Below are 21,981 nucleotides of genomic sequence, written 5' to 3'. Positions count from 1 at the left end.
CCAGTGGGTAGCAAGTCTTTGGATCCAGTGGTATTGCAAGCATCTCAGCGCTGGTAGGGGTCTCCACGTGGCTTCTCCAGCTTCCAGGGCTGCGTCAACATAGGTCTATGTGGCTTCTCCTCAGGGATGTCTTGAAGGGAATTAGCAGAGAGGAGAAGTGTCTTCTGCCTCCACGGAAGAAATTCAAGAATTCCCAGAATTCTTAGGAGAAGCCCATGCCCACACAGAGGCCTCATTGTCTATGACCCGATTAACAGACTAGACTTCACCCCTTCACTCTTAATTCTCTCAAGTCCCTAATTGACACCAGGTTATGTAACTACCACACTGACCTTGAGTCAGTTCTGACTCATAGAGACCCGATGAAAAGCAGGACAAAGCACAAGCCAGGCCTACACTATCCTCACAATTGTTAAAGGGTTCGATCCCACTGAGGCAACCGTGCTGTCAGTAGCTCATTGACGGTCTTCCTCTGCATCTCTGACCCTCCACTTTTCCACGTCTGTCCCTGGTCTGTGGCCATAGGGATTCATCAGAGGTGAAATCGACGTGCAATCCCCCTTCGCTTCCCTTTTTCAATGAAGGAACTTTAAAATGGGTCAAAATGGCCATCAGATAGTGAGATGTTGCATTTTCATGTAACTATGTCTGCCATAATCCACTTTACAATGTGTTCTGTCTGAGAACGAGGCTAATTCCATCCTCTAGGTATGGTCATGGAGCATTCACCAGATGCTTAAACCCTGTGGGGTTCTGGCAAATGGATCATGGCCTTCCTTCCACCGTCACGCATTGCCTTTGGCAAACCGGGTGTCCACAATTTTAAGCTGTGATCCTATTCCCTCCCTCAGACTTGGATTGTATTGTTTGTGATCCTTGGGCCATACAGCCCAGTATGGTTCTTCGAGGAACACTTAGTTGACACCACACTTGGATGGCTGCTTATTTGAAGACAAGCCTTTTTGTTGGCGGTATTTATAAGTAAAAGAGGAAAAACCTTCCCAAAACTGGATTTTTACTTCAGTGTCAGAATTATGAAAAAAAAAACAACAACAGCAACAAAAAAACCCAACCCTGATAGAATCTGAATGGATTCATGAAATTTACAAACAGATTTCAATGGATGTAATTGGCCTAATAGGCTGACACAGTGGCTACAAGGGTGGGCTCCAACAGATGTAGTTGGCTTGAAGTGTAATCTCTCATCATTGGATCTTCCTCTTGACCGATTTTAAAGTTGCTTCTGTTTAAAACGAAAAAGAGAAAGTGTAGGGAAATCCACCTGGAGTGAGCCTCCACTGAATCCCCTCTGATCATGGAGCAGGGATGTGCCTAGCCCTGGAATCATGCACAGCGCAGCGGGAAGTGGATGGTGGCAGATGCAGTTAGGGTAACATGTACCATTGTACAACTTGATCTCAGAAAACAAGTTTAGACAAGGCTCTCTAATCAATAGACGGTTACAGACAAATTATCTCAGTTTAGAAACAAAGAAAAACCTTGATCTCCCTTTTGACCCATTTTAAATTTGTTCTTGTTTTTAAGATTTTCAACTTTCTTTTTGATTGAGATTTTTCGTGTTTTATATACTGTCATTGTTGCTTGTTTGTGGTTGGTTTTCTTTTTTTTTTGTACATAAAATCCAGGAGGGGTGAATCTGCAGAGACAGTAGCTGGCTTAATGGTTTCTTTGGAGTGTGACGGGGAGGTTGGAGGAAGTGGGGAGCGAACAACAATAAGTAAGGAAAAGAAGAAAATGTTTTAAAATTGATTGTCGTGATGATTGTACAGCTCTTAATACAATTGAACTAATGAATTGTATGACATGTATTATAAGCAAATGCACTTGCTAGGATAAAAGCAGCAACAACATAAGAATCGTGATGAGAATGTTGAAGGACTAGGCAGTGTTTCATTCTGCTGTACATTGGGTCGCTGGAAGTCAGGTCTGACCGAATGGCATCTAGCAATAACATAACATCAGATGTGTGACTAATTGCCTCCGGGAGCCATGGTTTCCTTTCCCCCTCCATTCAGAACAACTAGCTGATGCCTGGATACCATGGCTAAATATTTTGATCAATGATTCTATAAAAGAATCCTATTCAAAATGGAGAAAGTTCAGCACAGAATTACAAATTTTCATGAAATTCAAATAATTTGTAAGTCTTAAATCAAGCATATCCCCTGATGTCTTCACTAAACTAAACTAGCTAAAGCTTGTCAAGAATGTGTGCCTTGAGATTTTTTTTCTTTAAAGAGCTATGCATATGGAATCAAATTCACAAAAGCTACAAGAGAACAGTTCTATGGAAAATTGAGAGGGCAGTAGTTTATGTTAGTGCATGGGGACGGATTGGAAAGAGGAGCATGAGTGGTTGTACAAAATGTAGAATGTCATTAATTAATGTTGCTGAGTTGAATGTGCGGACATCGGCCACATGGCGTGTGTTCTGCTGTGTGTCTTCTCAACAGCAACAACAAAAATATAAAAGAAGAAAAAAGTTGATGAAGTGGAACTATTATTTAGTTGGCAAACATTGGAAAGGGTAAGAGGAAACAGATGAGGTGAAAAGACTGCTGTTGTTATTCATTTGTCTAAAAAACGGAATAATTAGTTTCCATCATGAAAACTGATGATACTAAGAATGGGGTCTCCTTTATGCTACAGAGGGGAGTGTAGTGGAGCGGAGGGGCAGCGACAAAATGACTGGCTCTTGACCAGATGGATTGTCATGGTGGCTGTAACAATGGACTCAAGCTATAAGAACAATTTTGAGGACGTTGAAGGACCAGGCAGGGTTTCCTTCTGTTCTATACAGGGTCATTCTGAGTCAGAACTGACTAAACTCACCTAACAACAACACCAACATTAACACAGCGTAGCAGAGTGACAGCACAGGATGCTATCGAATGACGCACACACGATGGTGATTGGACAGGTTCTGCATTGAACTGGAGATCCTGGGCGGCGTGACAATGTAAGCCCTTGTCTACTAGCTGAAAGTTGGCAGTTTACGTTGCCTGACAATTCCTGTGTATCAGTCCGTGAAAACCCAATGGAGCCCAGTTCGACTTTGGGACACATTGGATCTCCATCCATCAGAACTGATTACACAGGTACTAGTTTGATTTGGGTGTGGGTATTGATTGTTGGTCCATTCCTTACAAGTTACATAAATTTGGATATCCTATGTGACCACTTTATTTCTATTTCTTCATCTGTAAAACTGTCAGGTTGTAAAAATTTATATATATATATATATATATATATATATATATATATATATATAGTTCTTTACATGTGTAAAAGGTACATATTGTTGTTAGGATAATTTTAAAATTATGATTAAAATGTTATGCTTCATACTCAAATCTTAAAATAAGTCTTTATATCATTTTTAAAACAAATTGAAATTTCATGAGCAGACACTGACTACTGAGACTCTAAATATGTTACTTCCTTGAGCTCAACTGCAAAATGTAATTATAGATTGCCCCAAATGTACATGACAATAGATTCCTTTTATATCTAGAAGTAAAGGAATGCATTCTGTTTATATTTAAATTTATGTTATTATAATGTGAGGTGATAGTAAATATGTTACACAATTTTTACTAGGAGAGTATGTGACAAACTAAGTAGTCATTTCCTAAATTGTCCTCCTTTATTTCAAGTCAGAAGGCAAAGATTCTACTTGATGCATTAAGAAAACACATTCTATTTGCAAATACGACAGTACGAATGGAAAGGTGGGAAATTGGATATACTTTTTAAATGATTGAAAAATCACAGCCATAAATTGCCATATTATTGGCAGCATGCAAATGGAGAGTTAGGAAGGGCTCAAGGGAGATTTAAAGACAGAAACGAGCCCCCAGATGGTCTCATGTGTTAAACTTAGTGATGATTAAGCACAAGGAATCACAGACCAACTCAGAACCAGACATGTGATTCAGTTACGGTGAGTAATCAATTCCAAAGGACAATGTCACAGTGAATCACATCACTCTGCCTGATGTCTGCTGCATTCTTCATATTATTATCCCAGAAATTAATATCGACCCTCGTGTTCTCTTTTGGTTGCTATTGGCTCGACTCATCTTGTTCTGTTCTTTGATATGAAGCTTGGCTTTGTATCACTTGGAGACAGCAAATCGAGGCTCATGTTTTCTTATCCATTCTGGCACTCTCTGTCACTTCAGTGGTGGGTTTTCCTCATTTACGTTCAGGGTAATTCTCAACAGGCACAGACTTACAGCTGTCATTTTGCCATGTCGTTCTCTCTGTGTGTGTGTGTGTGTGTGAGATGCTGATGGTTTCTTCACTTCATTTTTTTTGGAGGGGGCAGGGTGTGTGTGGTGGGGTTTGTTTTTATCGAATTGGTTTTGTTTGCTGATTTTCTTATCCTATTCGTTGCTGTTGTTTTCATGTTTAGTGAACCTGTATGAATTTTTCTTTTTTGTTTTGTTGGGAACCTTTATTTAACTTATCCTTCAATTTATTATTATCTTGCCACAGTTAAAACAGACCATTTTATCTTATAACATCCTGAATTCATCTCCATAAGGAAACTCTGAAACTAGACAGCTTATTCCCTCTTTTTTATTTCTGATTATCATCTTTTACAAATGAACACCCCCAGTTCCTGATTTTCCATCTTGTCGTTTTATTTTACTGTTGATACTTTTCTGCTGTCTTTAGGTGCCTTTGAGTTGGTGCTGATCCCACCCAGTCCTTTGACACCTTCCCGCCCACCCCCTCCATGGTGTGCTGGAGCCTGTTGGCGGTCTTCGTTTTTTTCACTACTCCTCCCATTTACTTAGCATGATGCCCTTTTCTCATAAATGGTTACTCCTGATAACATGTTCAAAGCATGTGAGAAGAGGTTTTACCATCCTCGCTTCTAAGGAATATTCCGACTGTACTTCTTCTAAGATAGCATTGCTTATTCTTCTGGAAATCCACATTACTTTCCGTCTTCTTCTCCAACACCACACTTCAAATTCCTTAATTGGTGTCCGACATTCCCATGCAAATAAGGTGATTGAAAATACTCTTGCTGGGGTCAGATGTTCCTTAGTTTTCAACGTGACATCTAGCTCTTCAACATTTTAAAGAGTTTTTGTACAACACATTTGTCTAATGCAATCCATCATTGGATTTCTCTTGACAGCGGCCTCCATGAACTTTGCCTGTGGATCCAAACAAAATGAAATCCTTCACCACTTCAGTAAACTCTCCATTCATCATAATCTTGTTGCTTGGTCTAATCGTGAGTGTTTCATTTTCTTCCTGTGGAATTGTAATCCGTAATGAATGCTGCATTTCGTGATCTTTATCAGCAAGTACTTCACGTCCTTGTTCTCAGCAAACAAAGTTGTATCGTTTGCATATTGCAGGTTTTTGATTCTTCTCTATACACTCCAGGTTCTTGAATGATTTGTTCAGCATACAGTTGGAGCAAGTGTGCGCAAAGAATACAACCCTGATGCACATTTTCCCTGATGTAAACTGTGCAGTGTTCATTTGTTTGTTTGCAAGACTATCACTTGTTCCACATGGAGGTTCTGAAAAATCACAATGGAGTTCTCCATAGTGATGATCCATATGGTCGCATGTCTCCGCAGAGATAATAAAACAAAAGTAAATGACAATTTATTCTGTTTTCAGCAAAAATAAATATAATATAAGTAATGCTATCACTCCTATCCCTCATTCTTTGTCCTCTTTTGAAAACGCCTGAATTTGTGGAAGCTCCCTGGCAATGTTCTGTTATCACCATTTAAAAGTTATCTTTAACACAAGTTTATTTGCATGTGATATCAAAAACATTGTTAGATAACTTCCACAATGCGTGTCACCTTTTTTTGGAAGGGGTGCAACATGGATCTTTTCAGTGCACTGGCAAGGGAGCTTCCAAATTTCTTGTCAGAGATGAGTGAGTTCCTTCTGCGCTTTATCATCTTGGTGAAACATTTCAGCTCATAATCTGTTCATTCCTGGATCCTTCTTTTCTACTGATTCCATTATTTTTAATGTTTTCCCTAGTTTGCTGTGATCCACACAGTTGAATTCATGTGTTTTTTTAAAAATAAATAAACATCTTTCTTATATTCTCTGCTTTTATCCAAGGTTCAACTAACCTTAGCAATGAAACCCTTCGTGTCATGACCTCTTCTGAATATGACTTCAATATCTGATGACTGAGTATTCATATACTGTTACAACTGCTTGTAAATATTTTTCAGCAAAATTTTATTTGCATGCAATATTCCTTGTATGATTCAATTCTTTCCACCTTGTGTTGGGTCCTGTTATAAAACATGCATAACACAAATATGAATCTCTTCCAGTGGGTTGGGCAGATCTCTGTGTTCCAGATTTCAGGTGACAGATGAGCGTGTGCTTCCAGTGTCCCCGCTGCCGGTTGAAACATTCCCTTAGGAATTCAGTCAATTCCTGGAGCCTTGCTTGTCACTATTGCCTTCAGGGCAGCTTGGACTTCTTCCTTCAGTCCTTGGTGATTATTCATGTGCTACCTCATCAAATGGTTGAATGTTGAATAGTTCTCATTGGTACAATGACTGTGTTTCTTCCTTCTTTTTAAAATTATTATTATTATTTAATCATTTTACTGGGGGGCTCTTATAGCATTCCATACAACTATATATCAAGCATATTTGTACGCATGTTGCCATTTTTACATTTACTTTCTATTTGAGCCCCTGTTATCAGCTCCTCTTGTTCCTCTCTCCCCACCTCCCACCCTCATGACCCCTTGATAAAGTATAAATTATTATTATTTTCAGATCTTACACCAACCACAGTCTCTCTTTGCTGATATTCTGTTGTTCATCCCCCTGGGTATGTGTGTGTGTGTGTGTGTGTGTGTGTGTTGTGCATCAATCATTGTGAGTGCTGCCCCCTTTCTCCCCTCCTCCCCCCACCTTACCTTTACCCTCCTGATATTGCTACTCCCATTCCTGTACCTGAGGGCTTTATCTGGCCTAGATTCTGTGTGTTTTGAGCTGTTATCTGTACCAGTGTACATGCTCCGTTCTAGCCAGAACTGATAGGCAGGACTGGGGTTGTGATGGTGGGGATGAGGAAGCCTCAAAATAACTGAGGAATATAGGGTGTTTCATCGGTGCTAAATTGTGCCCTGAGCGACTCATCCCTTCCTTGTGACCCTTCTGTGAGGGGATGTCCTATTGTCTACAGATGGGTTTTGGGTCTCTGCTATGACACCCCGTGTTCTCGACAATATGTTTTCATTTTTGTTTTGGTGCATCTGGTGCCTGTTGCCTGATTCTGTCAACATATCTTCTTTCGATACTTACTGCATCATTCAATATTTGGCCTGTGTCATCCTTACATATTATAACTGAAGGCCTGAAATTTTTCTTCAGTTATTTCAACTTGAGATATACCGAGCTATTTCTTCCTTTTTAGCTTTTAACTCCAGGCCATTGGATATCTCATTATAATTCTTTACGTTGTCGTCATTTTAATTTATTATTAATTGGAAGTTCATAATACTCATATATCCTATCACTCCATAGTTTAATCATGTGAAGCAGTATTGTGCAATTTCTACCAAAAGCAGCTTTCAGACAGTCTTTTTCCTCCTGGACTCCTTGACCTCGTCTCCCTTTTACCCCCTCATCACCACCACCACTGCCACCCCCTCCACCTCCCAAACCCTTATTGTACTTGCTGCCCTATACATTCTTCAATCCTCGGTTTCTTATACCAAAAACAGAAAAACATATAACACAACTTCAAGAGGGTGACACGAATGACATAACACCTCTGAGATAAACCCTAATGTAAATGAACAAAGATTCAGAGAATGTAACCAGATGAGGTCTTGTGTACATTGGGGGGTAGGGGGGGGGGAGGAATTGACTGACAAAGTTTTAACTGTCAAGTGAGGTGTATCCCTTTCATCTATACTCATCGCCAGTGAACCATGTTGAGTAACCACTTTCCTCCACTCCCTCTCGATCTGCCCTTTGAATCTCCTGTTAAGCCCTATTGCTTCATCATTTATTCCCTCTGCTTGAATGATTCTACTATCAAGAGCAAGTTCAGAGTCTTCTGCAACTTTTCTTTCCTCTTGTCTTTCTAATGACCTTTCTCCTTCATGTGGGATATTCCTGATGTCATCTCACAGACTGCCAGGTCTTCTGTTGTTAGTGTTTGATGGAGTTGATCAACTCTCCAGTTATTTTCTAATTTCAGGGGAAATATATTGAAGGTCATGTTTTGTCTCTCATAGACTTGTTTTAATTTTCTTCAATTTCAACATCAGCTTACATATGAGCATATGAGCAATTGATTTTCTGTTCCACAGTGACCTCTGGAGTCACTGTGATTGGCAATATTGAACTTCTCTGTTGTGTCTTCTCAGAGATGTATTCAACTGGCTCCCCATGAATTCTGTCTGGAATGGTCCATGTGTACAGGTGCTGTTGTTGAAGAAATGTATTTATAAGAAAACAATTGCTGTCCTAGAAAATTCTATCCTATTTTCTCTAGCTTTATTCTATTACCAAGGACACATTTTCCAACTATTATGCCTTCCTCATTGTTTCCAACTTATGCATTTCAATTGCAAATAATCATCAATGCTTCTTGAGTTCATGCTTAAAAATTTTCAGACTGAGTAATTTGGTATCATACTTCAATTTTTGTCATCAGTTGCTTTAGTGGTTGGTTTATAAATTTGAATAGTAATTGTGTTAACTGGACTTCTTTGTAGGTGTGTAGTTATATATATTTTTAGGTGTGTATTTATTTTCCAATCACAGACAAGATTATAATTAAGATAGTTCTTGAAATCTTCTTTTTGACTGTGAATGTGATGCTATTCCTTTTGAGTTTTTCATTGCAATTATATTAGTCCTGGTAGACTAGAGAAACAAATCCAGAGAGACTCAAATATGTATAAGAAAGAGGTTTATATACAAGAGCAATTAAATATTGAGAAAATGTCCCAGCCCAGCTCAGAACAAGTCAATAAATCCAATATTATCCCATATGTCTGATACCAATCTATAAATTCCTCTTCAGACTCACAAAATACATACAATGATGCCAATTGCGGGAGGATCACAGGCAAGTTGGTAGAAAGTCTTTGGATCCAGTGGTGTTGTAACCATCTCAGTGCTGGCAAGGGTCTCACGTGGCTTCTCCACTTCTGAAGGCACGGGGTCTATCAGCGTAATTCCATGTGTCTTGTCAGTAGATTCTCCAAGAGAGTGAGCCCAGAGAAAGAGAGAGAGATAGAGATAGATAGAGCGAGAGAGAGAATGAGAGAGTCTGTCTCTTACCTCTAAGAAGGGAATCCAGGAATTCCCAGGATCCTTAGGGGAAGGCCATGTCCTCACAGAAGTCTCATTGGCTATATCCTGATTGACAAATTAGACTCCACCCCTACTCCCTTAATCTTCAAATTGACACCAGTGTATGTAACTACCACAGCCATCACAGTGAACCATAGAGCTCTCTCATTCATAATGACAAATACAAGCGAATTTCCGTTCAATAATGATTCTGAGATTGCTTTTTATGCGTTCCTTTACCATTTCGATGACTACAGTGCTCCTTGGTTTATACTCTGTACATTTTGTATTCTGATTGTTAATAGATGTCTGTGGTTGTTTCTCCTCGTTTTGAGTCCTGCTTCATCAGTAAATGAAAGTCCTGTAATCTTTATCCCTATCCCCACAGTTGACTCTTCGGAGGAGCCAACACTTCTTTAGCTGTATCTTGAGTACATTACAACCTGAGGGGCGAGTCTTTAGACACTGTATCTATTTCTTCATAAGGTTTCAGCGGCTAATCTCCCAGAAATGGATAGCTGATTTCCATGTTTCAGTACTATAAAAGAGGTTGTCCCCTCCCTCCCCCCCACCCCCACAAAACAGAACTTTTTTCAAAGCTACAAGGGGATACCCAAGGAAAACTGGAAAAGAGCTCTGCTGGTCAAAGCCTTTGTAGCACACATTTTTCCCCAGTTGGTGGGCATCAGGCAACTTACTCTGAGTTAGTGCACCCAGTGGTGTCACCTGGGAAGTTCCTCTCTGGTCACAGTGAATTTTTTCATGAAAGCAGTTTTGCTTGAACCTTGTTTGTTTGTTTTTTATGTGTGTGTGTGATGGCTGATTTAAGAGAACAATGTGTGCCTGTGAAATTATGTTTCCTGCTTAGAAAAAATGCTACAGAATTGTGATGTTGAGCACAGTTTACAAAGACAGCAGCACTATGGGAAAAAAACTCAAGTGTATGAGTGGTTTTCTCATTTCAAAAAAGGTGCAATGTTGATTGATGACAAACCTCATTCTGGACATCTGTCAACTTCCTGAACAGACAAAAACATTGTCGTAGTACATTTAGAGCTCATTCCACCAGGTCAGACTGTTGATCACGCTTTCTATTTAGAAGTTCTGAAAAGATAGCATAACAACCTGAGACAAAAAGACCTGATTTATGGCAGAAGGGGGACTGGTCTTGCCACTGTGACAGTGCACCTGCTCACACAACTGTCTCAGTGCACCAATTTTGGGTAAATAACAGCATGCTCCTCTTGCCCCACATACGTTGCTCACCTGACCTCACCCTGTGAGACTTCTTTTTGTTTCCACGAATGATGAGAGACTTGAAAAGACAGTGATTTGGCAGTGTAGAAAGTGTGAAGGTAACAAACTAGGGAAGTGCTGTCAGTCATCCAAACAGATGAGTTTGAAAATGTTTCCAAGAATGGAATCGCATATTTGACAAATGAATGAAGTGTATACTTTGAAGGTGATAAGTTTTTTTATAACAATCTGTGGATTATCAAGGGCTCATGAGGGAGGGGGGAGTGGGGAGGGAGGGGAAAAAAAGAGGACCTGATGCAGAGGGCTTAAGTGGAGAGCAAATGCTTTGAGAGTGATTAGGGCAAAGAATGTACGGATGTGCTTTACACAATTGATGTATGTATATATATGGATTGTGATAAGAGTTGTATGAGCCCCTAATAAAATGCTTAAAAATGTTTAAATATGTAGCTTTGAAAATAAATTCTGATTTTTTGCGGGGGTATCACCTTGTATGTATCAACATTTTCTTCGATTTTGGAAGTTGATAACATTTAGAATGAGATTTCTCATCAATTGACATTTTACCTTTTTTGAAACAAGGAAACCACTTATACACTTTAGTTTTTCCCATAGCACTGTCTTTGTAAGTTGTGTTCAACATCACAACAATTTCTGCAGCATTTTCCTGAGCAGGAAACAAAAATTTCACAGCAGCACACTGCTATTGTGTGTGTTTTTTTTAATCTGACCATCAAAAAAAAAAAAACCCTCCCAAACAAAAACAAAACAAAACAAAACTGCTTCTGTAGAAAAATTCACTGTGGCCAGAGAGAAGCTTCCGAGGTGATGCCACTGGGTGCACTAGCTCAGAGCGAGTTGTTCCATGCTTGCTTAGTGGAAAAAATGCTCCGCAATTCCCAGTACAATTCTAGTTTTTTGAGGTTCTCCCTCATATTTGAAAGTGTTCTGTTGCTCGTCATAAGGTGTTCTGTCACTAATACCTCAGAAGTGGGCAGCCTATATCTTCTTAGTCTGCTCTTCTATTTCTAGGTTAATTTCTGCATGATATTGGCATGTGTCTTAATATTCCTCAGTCTGTTTTGGGGATGACCCTTTACATTTTTCTATTTAGTATGTTCCCAAAATATTATATACCATTTAATTGCTCACTTACTCTTTTGAACGCAGCTTACGACATCTATCTGATTACATCAAAGTTACAGTGATTTCACTGGTAAACAGTTGAATGAAGCTTTTAAATAGACATTTGGTGTTCTTTGAGAAACAAATTATAGAATCTGTGGCAACTTTAACAAGCAATATTTCTTTGTAATAGGATATTTGTGATATTATTTGGGAACTTAAATTAGCTTCAGCTCTTTTATAAACCTGCCAATGATAAGTAGCTATTGTGTGTTAATTGAGCTGATGTAATTTTAAGGATAGGCTTGTATTAGTCTTCTGGGGCTGCTAAACAGCACAGTGAGTGGTGTCAACATGCAGAAATTGATTTTCTCACAGTTCAGAATGTTCATATTTTAAGTTCAGGGTCCCAGCTTTGGAGGAAGGCTTTGTCTCTGTTGACTCTATAGAAAGGTCTGATCTCTTCTTGTTTCTGCTCCAGGGTCAGCTTCATGTGGGTTTGCAGCTTCACACACACACACACACACACACACACACACACACACACACACACACACACAGTTTTTTATTTACTGAGCAATGGTTAGTCATCATCTATCAAAGAATAAAAATTATATCCAGCACTGTTGAAAGCAGAGTGTTTCAGCAACATTGCCCTTCCTGAGCTGACCGACTAGCAGTCAACTAAAAGGAAGAAAAGAGATTTCAAAGGAAAGATGTGATAAGGACGGACTTTTTCAAACCTCGTCGTGGTACAGCATTACCATATGACCTGCCAATTCCAAGGGGTTTGAAAACAGAGAAATAGGTAGACACATGGACAGCAGGACCCACTATAGCGTGACTGTCAGTGACTAAAAGGGGGAAAGGCTCTGTAGCATGCGAGTGCGTTTTTGTAACTTAGTGAACAAGTGTGTGGAGATGTAGAAACGTACACATATATAGATACATGCACACATACACCTACATACCTCATTGCCATCCCAATCCCATGGAGTTGATTCCAACTCATACTGACCCTGTAAAATAGGGCAAAACTGCTCCTGTGGGTTGATAAGACTTTAAATCTGTACAGGAGTAGATATTCTCACCTTTCTCTTTCAGAGAGGCTAGTGTATTTGAACTTCAGAACTTATGGGTAGCAGTTTAGTGAGCATCCACTACGCCACCAGGGCTCTTTATATGTTTGTGTAGATATACATGTGTGTGTTATATAGTAATTAAAAAGTTGCAATAAAATTTTATCATAAGAATATCTTGGTGACAGTTCTTTGTAAAAAACATCAACATTCAAAGATACAAGAATTCACTATGTTCTTTTTATAAAGAATATAGTAGGCCTTAATATGTCAAACATATTTGGTGAGACAGATGCTCATTATTTTCCTAATTTCCATAAAGAAAAATTAATTCTTTATGAGAAAGAAAATATTTTTACGGTACAATATTAATTAGATATTCTATAATCTACATTAATTTTTTCTAAGTTTCTTATCATGTAAATTTAAATCAATCAACAAGCATATATTGAATACCCACTTTATTCCCAGTTATAGCTAAGCATGAGGGGATTATGAGACATAATCCTTGACCTTGAGAAATTTTCCATCTGGTTAGGGAGATAAGACTAAGACTTAAGACACAATTAGAGACAACACATTGACTATTGAAGGAAGGTCTCCCCTCTTGGGTTCAACCATTCATATTCTAATGTTCTTTCTTTTCCTCATCTGATTATTGACTCAAGTCCAAGGCAGGAAGTCTCTATCTTGAACAGTGGAAGCGTAGGAATTTAATGTAAATGAATATGAATGAAAAATAATTCAACGGTAAAAACCAAATATAAAGCCGAGACATTCCTGTAGGGGAAGTAATGCTCATCCTGCTGTATTTTGAAAGTATTCTGTAGGATAGGCTGGGTTCTTAGACCTAGATAAATTATTGTTTATTAAAGTTTTTAAGCTTGTATTTTGCTCATATCAACATGTAGGCATCTGTAATAGCAGGGGACTTTCTTCAGGATTGTAATTACCTCTTGGCATCACTAAATATGCTCTGTAAGTTCTAAGGCCTAGTCATTAGTAAGTAGTGAGCATTATCAGTGAGAAAATATTTTTAATTATTGACCTCTGTCCCGAGAGTCTCATTTACATCTGAGGAATTGGGAAGGCTTAAAATAACCATATGAATACGTTGAATTGAAAATAAAGCACAAGTCACTTTATATACTTCCAACCCTTTCACATATAATTTTTAATTTTCATTTTAGGATTGTTCCACTGACTTCCAATAAATAGAGATTCCTTAAAAGAAAGTGTCTTACAGGGCTGAAAGGTGACTTGCTAGTATAGGGAACCTGGGGTATCAATTTAGCAATCTAAGCACAAACCAATCATGCATGTTGTCCTGGGAGAAAAGTAATTTATGCTTTACTGAGTAACCATGAATAATTCAGGGATTAAAAATAAAACAAAACCCAAATCAAATAACATCCTTCTAGACTTTTCTTTCCTAAGAGTAAAACTATAAGGTAAGCTAGGAAACAGAGGTAATATAAACACTTTTACTTGCATGATTTACTAAATAATTTTTATCTTCTCAAGAAAATCAAGTAGACTGTGGCTATATTGTATGTGCCAAAAAACCAAGAAAACAAAAGCTATCTGTAAAAGGCTGTTAAATGAAAACTTTTGAAAACTGTTTTATTGGCCCTTGATCCACATACCACACAATTCCATAATTCAAGCACATTCGGATAAGTGGTGCTATCATTCCCACGTTCAACTAGAGAACACTTTCTTCTCCCTTGTACTCATTGTTATTAGTGTAACTATTATTTTTAAAATTGTGGCCAAAACATACACAACAAGCATTCTCTAATTTGACAACTTCTACGCATATAACTCATTGCCATTGAATAGACTCTTCACACTGTGCAACCACCCTTGATCTCATTTTCCAAATTATTCCATCACCATTAACATAAAACCAATGCCCTGTAAGCAAAACTCTTCCTCCTTCACCGAGAGTGCCAATTGACCAACTTTAGGGTTTGTCTTTGTTTTCTTTTTGTAGTTTTCTTGATATAAAATTCACATATCATACACTTCTGTAGTTAAGTCACTTAAAAAATTTTTTTTAATTAAATACATTTATTTGGGGCTCTTACATCTCATAACAATCCATCCATACATACATTGTGTCAAGCACATTTGCACATATGCCGCCATCATCATTTTCTTTTTTTTTAACAATTTATTGGGGCTCATACAATTCTTATCACAGTTCATACATATACATACATCAATTGTATAAAGCACATCTGTACAGTCATTGCCCTAATCATTTTTTTCTCCTCTTTTCATTTTTTATATTTTATTAGGGACTCATACAACTCTTATCACAATCCATACATATACATACATCAATTGTATAAAGCACATCCATACATTCCCTGCCCCAATCATTCTCAAAGCATTTGCTCTCCACTTAAGCCCCTTGCATCAGGTCCTCTTTTTTTTCCCCTCCCTCCCCTTTCCCCCCTCCCTCATGTGCCCTTGGTAATTTATACATCGTTATTTTGTCATATCTTGCCCTATCCGGAGTCTCCCTTAGTTAAGTCACTTTTAAGGCTATTTCCACTACTTTCATTTTGAAGATTTGAAAGATATTTTTGTCTAAAGGAATTAGTCAACTCATTTTTTTATAGAGAACCCACAGTTCAGTTTATTAAGAGAAAAACAAAACTTTTGATCACACCAGGAGAATCTCAGCTATACATTTTAGAATCCATTCTCCACATACAATGAGAGCAAGATTCTGCTAATACAATAGATTTGCTGCTGCCATTTGCCTACTGTTTTGTCTAATATTAACACTTACAAGCAGAGCGGTGCAACTAGTATTTGGAATGATCCTCACAGTGTTACAGTGTCAGGCACGGCGTCTCTCTTCTCTTCACACCACTGGTTCTCTTTGCGCACCTGGGCTTCCTCCTCTTCAGGAAAGTCGTTTTTGATATTGAAGGTCTTGCGAATCTCCTCAGGAGATTTCCCCTTGATCATATTGGCAACGGTCTTGCATGTAACGTCCAGCAAACCTTTAATGTCTAAGTAGTTTGCAGCCAGAATAAGTTCAAAAAGTGTTCCCTGGTCAACTTTCAGGAACTCTTGGTCCCAAACTGGGATATCATCTGTTCTTTACTCTTTGTTCTCATCATCCTCAGGAGGAGGAGGGTCATCCTTGTGGTGGGTGCACCTCTGAATGACCTTTTTTAATATTGCTGCATTAACATTTGGTAAAGGAACTGGATCATCATCTCCTTCATCATCCATTCCCAAATCTTCCAACATGGTCTTGATGGTCACAGATTGCTTGGCAATTTCCACATCGACTTCAAATATCTCTCCATCAGAACTCTGCAACTTAATTGAAGGCATGGTGATCTCTCTTCGGGAGGCGGCGGGCCCAAGACGGGTGAGCATCGGGAGGCGTCGGCGGCTAATGCAGAGAAAGGCAGAGAACAAGGCCACTCAACTCAATTTATGATATAGAAAATAGTTCTTTTCTTTTCAAATAACCTTATTATTACTAGCAATATTTTCATTTTGAAATAATTTGTGGTATTAAAATAAATCTACATAAATGTTTTCAAATTTAATATATTTAAATACAATTCTCATAACTCATTCACATGTATATGTAATTTATAAACAAAATCAATAAAACACTTTTAATCAAATATAATGCCATTTAAAATGCAAATGAGAAAAGGAAGAGTACTCAGAAGCCCATTTTAAACATTAATTCATCACCAATATTTATTGAATACCTGAATTCCTTGTGGTATAGTGGTTATGTGTTGGATTGCTAACTTCAAAACCAGCAGTAACTCCATGGGACAAAGATGAGGCTTTCTACTCCTGTGAAGAGTTACAGTCTCAGAAACCCACAGGGGAAGTTTCACATGGTCCTGCAGGGTCCATATGAGTGACGTATGAGTGGGCATTGATTTGATAGCTTTAGGTTTAAAACTAAGAATACTCAGTTGACCAATTTAATTGGCAAGGTAGTGCTAATTATAATAAGATTATTTGAAAATAAATGAACCCATTGCTGTATCATAAACCTCGTTGACTAAGACTTTTAGAAACCAATACCTTCCAAACATTCAGAATGAAGATGATGTGGCCATCACCAACCCATAGTGACTCTATGCTCAACAGAAAGAAAACGTTTTCTGGTCCTGGGTCATCCTCACAATGAGTTCATTGTTGCAGCCACTGTGTCAATCCACCTCATTTAGGATCCTCCTCTTCTTCACTGTTGCTCCACGTTATCAAACATGATGTCCTCCTCCAAGGACTCATCTCCTGACAACATGTCCAAAGTATGTAAGACAAAGTCTTGTCATCCTGGGCTCCAAGGAGCCCTCTGGTGGGATAGATCAGTTTTTCCAAGATAGATCAGTTTGTCCTTTTAGCGGTCCATGGTATTCTGTATTCTCCAGCACCACAATTCAAATGTACCAATTCTTCTTCGTTCTTCCTTATTCAATGCCCAGCTTTTATGTGCATAGAAAACAATTGAAAATACCATGGCTTTCGGGCAGGTGAATCTTAGTCTGCAAAATAACATCCTTGCTCTTTGATTCTCAAAAGAAATCCTTGTGCAGCAGATTTACCTAATGCAACTCATTTTTTTTATCTCTCAACTGCTGTTTCCATGAGAATTGATTGTCAATCTAAGCAAGACAAAAACTCTTTGACTACTTCAACTTTCTCTCCTTTTATCATGATGTGGCTTATTGGTCTAGTTGTGAGGGTTTTAGTCTTTGCATTGAATGAAGATAGTAGAACATATTTGAAAGTTGGCCTATTGCAGTAGATTCATGTTCCCTAAGCAGTGGTTCCATCTCCCATCACCCAGCCCATTACTTGTACAGATGTGATATTCTTGCTATTCTTAAACATACTGGGTCACCAGGAGTCAGATGAGACTCAACAGCAACCACTTTGTCCCCCCACTGCCCCCTCCTCCCCCTTTGCCTGAGTTTTATAAGTGGCACAGCAGCTGTTGAAGGTTCTGGACTAAAGTACATGCTTAGGGATTATCAGTCTGTCGCAGCACTAAGAAGTGGGCCCTTAGAAGCTGTAGTATTATAGAGCAGGACAAAATTGTCATGTAGATAAGAAGGCAAAGGATGACAGTGAGAGGAAGCCACTGCTGGCTAGAATAGGGCAAATGAAGAGACTAGAATAGGAATGTTGTAGGCATGGGGCATGTCGATTTATGTCCCACTATTAGTATATGTGGAGGAGGGGTAGTGATAATTGAAGCTTGCTATTTCGTCTTCTCGTTGTCTTCCCTTTTGATTAATTTTCAATTTGCTCTAGTTTCTGTTATCATCTGCTTTCTTTTTGATTGCGGTTTTTCTGTGTTTTATTTTGTTGTCATTCTTGAGGTTTTTTGGTATGATTTTCTTTATATGAAATATAGGACAGTTAATCCATAGAGACGAGTTATGCAATTAATGGTTCTTTAGAGATATGAAAGGGCATTTGGGGGATAGAAGGGAGTTACCAAAAATGGGTACAAGAATGAAGAAAAGATTCTAAAATTAATTGTGGCTATTACATAACTCTTTAAGTATATTTAAACCATTGAATTTTATAGTACATGAATGATATGCCAATAAAATTGTTAAATATTGAAAACATTAAAATAAAAAATAAAGACTATTAAAACTGATCTTATAATATTGCAAGTTCAAAATGATCCATGAGTATCAAAGTTGAGCTGTGTCTATTACACTTTTGATGGTATAATAGACCATCAAAATCATTAGATGGTATATTATCTAATTAGTGGGGAATTTACAATTTGCTAATGTTCTAGAACACAATCTTAAATACTAAACTTCCTATTCTTGATAATTCATAATGATATAGTAAGACAGTTATGCTTAATTTTCCATTTTGCTCTAAGGTTATAATTTAAGTTGTGCAATTACCTCCACCGATATGGGACCTTTCATTGAATCTGGCCATTCCATGTTTACATTCTTGAAATCATAAACAGCTCCATGAAAAGGAAATATTTTAAGATTATTTTCTTAGTAGTGTGAATTGTGTCTGAAATATGTGATTTGTATCACAGTTTAGCTTCTACCATATTCTATCAAAGTGCTTACCTTTGTCCATTCTTAACTTTATTTATTGTTTTACTTTGGGCAGTTAGAGTAAGAATAAGGTGATGCTTTGAGTAAGTGCAGCGTATCACATTCAATGAGGAAACAAACAAATTCCAGGCTGCAGAGTCAAGCTGTCTACATCACATCCTTGCTTAGAGGCTGAGTAAGTTTATGCCTCTAGCCAGTCACCTTCACCTCGTGCATTCTACATACAGTTGGGACTTCAGCCCCATCTCGTATGGTTTCTGCCAAGAGTATACGCTCAAACCCTATATATGCACATTGATTATTATGCGTTATTACTTTTCAGAAATGTTAAATGTTGATAAAATTTCCATTCTTACTATTATCAGAACTCCCTATTTTTCATCTCTTCCGGAACATTCTAATGCTATTTAAAAATACCCTTGCTTCCTTTCCAGTTTTCTTTCTCTTTTCTCCCCTCACGTTGATCTTGAGAGTTGCCTCTGGGGAGCGCTAACTGAGCTAAATAAACAGCCCATTACAGACATTGGCACTGAAAGAGTGAACACTGAGTAAGTTAGTGCTTATATTGGGATTCTAGAACTTTGTAATTCTCCTACGCACTCCTTTATAGTTTCTGTTACTGCTACATTTCCTCTTGTAAAGGGCTGAAAGCAAGAACAGTAATCTCTGGCCCCGACCTTCGGCAGAGTGGGACAAGGTGCGTCCACAGAAATGGCCTTGTCTGCTGGTCTCCACACAGTGAAGGCAAGCAGCAGCTTGCAGCTCCTCCACCTGCCTGGTCCCCGGCCGCTGAAAGGCAAGGAGCAGTAAATCAGCGTGGCAAAACTGTTGAATGAAAGGGTCTGTCGGGGCTTACAGCTTTAAAAGTAACAAATGTGAACAAGATGAAGAAAATAAATAATAGATACATATCTATCGGAGTGGAATCCACAAAATTCATGGAAACTTCCATTATCAATTCATTCCATTTTTTGCAGTGACATTTTTGAAGCCCTCTCATATAAATATGCATAGCACTAGAGATAGAGACATACATACGTGTATATATAGATAGATTCAGTTACAGATATAGATTTATTAATGTAGGCCAAAGCATAGATAAAATCTGCATATAAGACTTTAGGATTAGGAATAAATTGATATTTTATTTAATAATTAGTTTCATGGTCCATGGATTTTTTTCGGTCTAAGAAGCTGTTCCAGGATAGAGTTTCTGTTTTGTTTGGTTTCAAGCTGCCTCACCACAAGGTCAGGTAAAGTACTGGTTGAGACTACAAACGCTGCAGCTACACTACCTACGTTCGAATGCCTGGCTGGTTGGAAATAGCTGCGTATTGGTAGCAGGACTATGGGGAACTGGTGAACCTTTCGGTGCTTACCCCTTTGTTCAGTGGAAACAACTCAATGCAAACTCACTCGTGGAGCCCCACGCTCTGGGGCTGAGTGGGTGAAGGTCTGAGAAGGAGACATAGGAGACCAAGTCTCATCCTTTGAATCCTTAGAGGCTACACCCCTGCCCTCTGTACTTCTGGCTTTGTCAGCACTTGCTGGTTTGGACAAGAGTTACAAAGTCCTTTCTTGGTAGTGAGAGGTGCCCAGAGGCACTCCCTCTGCCGGTGGGAAGTGTATGCTACAAGCATTCAGCTCTTTTGCGGGTAGGTGAGTCTTGCTCCATGATCCAGTGCCCAGAGGCACGCCATTCTGCCAGCAAGGCTCATCGCCCTTTGTCTGGGGTGCTCCTCCTGAACCTTGTCTCACGGTCTCCTGGCTTGGCTCCCACCGTGCCTGCAGCCCCAGGGTTATCGCACGCCTCATTCTTGCTGCGTCCTCACCAGCATGGCCTTTAATGTTCGTCATTCCACCGATGGTCTCGTCAACGCTTTTCCATCGGGCACCTGAGGCCCTTCCAGTCTCCACCTATTACTGGATTCCAAAATATCTTCCACATGTTAGGTATCTGTTAGAATGGCATGCCACTCACTCTCTTAGTTATACAGTGCTGCTATTAAAATTATAGACAGAGATATATCACAATTGGATGACATCAGCAAAGAGAACCTCATTCGCTCCCAGTCTAGGAGGCTCGAAGCATGCATTCCAGATACCAGCGCTAGGAGAATGCTGTCGTCTCTGTGCGGACTCGGAGGGCAGGCCGCAGTCATCCTTTAACATCCCGAGACCCGGGGTTCCTTGGCGCCCTCTCTGTGCGGGGCCAGCACCTTTCCCTTGGGGTTAGACGGTTCCCAGTGGAGGAAGGCCAAGTGCAAAGAATCCTCTCCTTTTCCACCTCGTCTTTCTCGTTGGTAATGCAGGCCCTCTATCTTTCATTGCTTGTATAATTGCTTTTTATCTCAAAAGACAGTGACCCCTCAGAGACAAAACCTCATCCTTCCCTTAATTTAACCCGGAAACTGCCTTTAGTCCTGCATATTGAACATTGTCTAGGTTTTAAAACATGAAGGGCAATTATATCAGGCAACAAAACAGAAGACAAACTGGGAATCACGGCCTGACCAAGTTGGCTCATGCTTTTGGTAAATCCATTTCAATGCATGATGTTTATTGTGACATGTCTTTATATCTGAATCTGTATCATCTATCTCTACCATGTTCACACTTACAAGAACGTTTCAAAAGAACACTGAGGTGCCTAACTAACCTTTACACAGATTTATCGGTTGTGTATATTCTGTTATAGGTGCTTTATCACTTGTCTAGCTGATCTCTTTCTGAATTGTTTAGAAGCAATTGGGGACCTTTTACTAGTAAATATTCAGGCTTTTCTATTAAGAACAAGGGAACATTTCTACATAACCACAATTATCAAGTGATTAGAATAATAAAATTCGACATTGATAAATAATATTATCTACTCCACAGTTTACATTAAACTGTTATCAACTTTCCCAGTAATGTTTTCTTTCTTTCTTTCTAAAATAATTTATTGAGGGCTCTTACAACTCTTACAGCACTCCATACATCAATTGTATTAAGCATATCTGTACATATGTTGCCATCATTATATTCTAAACGTTCCCTTTCTATTTGAACCCTTGCTATTAGCTGCTC

General features: G+C 38.8%; 1 protein-coding gene and 1 pseudogene across 1 annotated transcript in view; one reads left to right on the top strand and one right to left on the bottom strand.

Moving 5' to 3' along the window:
* The window catches only part of ARHGAP24 (Rho GTPase activating protein 24), a 597,253-nt gene that overhangs the window by 76,857 nt on the left and 498,415 nt on the right, over positions 1 to 21,981 (top strand). The window lies entirely within an intron of this gene.
* Positions 15,650 to 16,189, bottom strand: LOC142442366 (S-phase kinase-associated protein 1 pseudogene; annotated as a pseudogene).

The sequence above is a fragment of the Tenrec ecaudatus genome, chromosome 3, assembly GCF_050624435.1.
Source record: "Tenrec ecaudatus isolate mTenEca1 chromosome 3, mTenEca1.hap1, whole genome shotgun sequence".
Taxonomy (NCBI): Eukaryota; Metazoa; Chordata; class Mammalia; order Afrosoricida; family Tenrecidae; genus Tenrec; species Tenrec ecaudatus.
Note: the sequence above shows the minus strand (reverse complement) of the source record. Positions and strands in the feature narration are given on the sequence as shown.